Source organism: Plodia interpunctella, unplaced genomic scaffold, assembly GCF_027563975.2.
Source record: "Plodia interpunctella isolate USDA-ARS_2022_Savannah unplaced genomic scaffold, ilPloInte3.2 Pint_38, whole genome shotgun sequence".
In the NCBI taxonomy this organism is placed as follows: Eukaryota; Metazoa; Arthropoda; class Insecta; order Lepidoptera; family Pyralidae; genus Plodia; species Plodia interpunctella.
In genome coordinates, this window is record NW_026525658.1 from 25,001 (window position 1) to 27,042 (window position 2,042).

A 2,042-nucleotide genomic window follows, 5' to 3' on the forward strand; every position below is an offset into this window, starting at 1 on the left:
GCACGAAGGAGTTTCAACGGGTTGCCCGGGCCTCTAGGCCAGGGAGAACATGCTGATTCCTTCAGTGTAGCGCGCGTGCGGCCCAGGACATCTAAGGGCATCACAGACCTGTTATTGCTCAATCTCGTGCGGCTCGAAGCCGCCGGTCCCTCTAAGAAGAATTTTAATACGCCGCCAGTGAGTTGCGCGACCGAAGCCGCGCACACCTAAATGGCGACGCCTATTTAGCAGGCTAGAGTCTCGTTCGTTACCGGAATTAACCAGACAAATCGCTCCACCAACTAAGAACGGCCATGCACCACCACCCACCGAATCAAGAAAGAGCTGTTAATCTGTCAATCCTTCCGGTGTCCGGGCCTGGTGAGATTTCCCGTGTTGAGTCAAATTAAGCCGCAGGCTCCACTCCTGGTGGTGCCCTTCCGTCAATTCCTTTAAGTTTCAGCTTTGCAACCATACTCCCCCCGGAGTCCAAAATCTTTGGTTTCCCGGAAGCTGCCCGCCGAGCCATTGTAGTAACGTCGGCGGATCGCTAGATGACATATTTACGGTTAGAACTAGGGCGGTATCTAATCGCCTTCGAACCTCTAACTTTCGTTCTTGATTGATGAAAACACCTTTGGCAAATGCTTTCGCTGATGTTCGTCTTGCGACGATCCAAGAATTTCACCTCTAACGTCGCAATACGAATGCCCCCAGTTATCCCTATTAATCATTACCTCGGAGTTCTGAAAACCAACAAAATAGAACAGAGATCATATTCTATTATTCCATGCACGAAATATTCAAGCAGCATTTTGAGCCCGCTTTGAGCACTCTAATTTGTTCAAAGTAAAATTGTCGGCCCACCTCGACACTCACTGAAGAGCATCGCGATAGGATTTTGATATTGAACCGGTGTTTTACCACCGATTCACCGACGATATGCTCCGCAAACGTGTCAGTATCACCGCGGATGCGGTGCACCGACAGCGCGGCGCACAAATGCAACTACGAGCTTTTTAACCGCAACAATTTTAGTATACGCTATTGGAGCTGGAATTACCGCGGCTGCTGGCACCAGACTTGCCCTCCAATTGTTCCTCGTTAAAATATTTAAAGTGTACTCATTCCGATTACGAGGCCTCGTAAGAGTCCCGTATCGTTATTTTTCGTCACTACCTCCCCGTGCCGGGAGTGGGTAATTTGCGCGCCTGCTGCCTTCCTTGGATGTGGTAGCCGTTTCTCAGGCTCCCTCTCCGGAATCGAACCCTGATTCCCCGTTACCCGTGACAACCATGGTAGTCGCAGAAACTACCATCGAAAGTTGATAAGGCAGACATTTGAAAGATGCGTCGCCGGTACTGGACCATGCGATCGGCAAAAGTTATCCAGATTCATCAAAATTAACGACTTCGAGCGCGAGTCCGCACCCACCGTCGATTGGTTTTGATCTAATAAAAGCACTCATCCCATCACTGGTCAGAGTTCTGATTGCATGTATTAGCTCTAGAATTACCACAGTTATCCAAGTAACTGAGTAAGATCTAAGGAACCAAAACTGATATATTGAGCCATTCGCGGTATCGCCTTAATACGGCTTGCACTGAGACATGCATGGCTTAATCTTTGAGACAAGCATATAACTACTGGCAGGATCAACCAGGGAGCTAACAAAAAGCGCGCGAGCGCGCTCTCTAGTCAGCGTGTGTGTGTGTGTGTGAACACAACACAGTGAAACGCCGCGTCTCGTCCGAAGACCGGACGAGAGCGGCGCGTGCATCTTCCTACTACTCATTCTCCTCCGTTATAGGGAAAGAGAGCGAAGCGAGAGAGCACTGTGGAGTTTTGTGTTTATTTTATAAACACGGGGTCGAGAGAGACCTCAACCGAAAGTTCGCTAATAGACGCGACGCTTTGTAAACATCGTTACGTTTTTCACATATAGTGAAAGCGTACGCATTCACGTCAGAACACCCGGTGTCGGTGGGGCCAGAAACACAAGTCGTACGAACGAAGGGTCCTCGGTATACGATTATTTTATATTTTATAGTGGTGGTGTTGTG

The 2,042-nt window shown here is 49.0% G+C and overlaps 1 non-coding gene across 1 annotated transcript in view; it reads right to left on the reverse strand.

Moving 5' to 3' along the window:
- LOC128682734 (small subunit ribosomal RNA) overlaps positions 1 to 1,645 on the reverse strand; it is a 1,908-nt gene extending 263 nt beyond the window's left edge. Inside the window, exon 1 of the ribosomal RNA XR_008406192.1 lies at positions 1 to 1,645. This exon is cut by the window's left edge and continues 263 nt beyond it. This is a non-coding gene — a ribosomal RNA (small subunit ribosomal RNA).
- Positions 1,646 to 2,042: the final 397 nt, after the last annotated feature.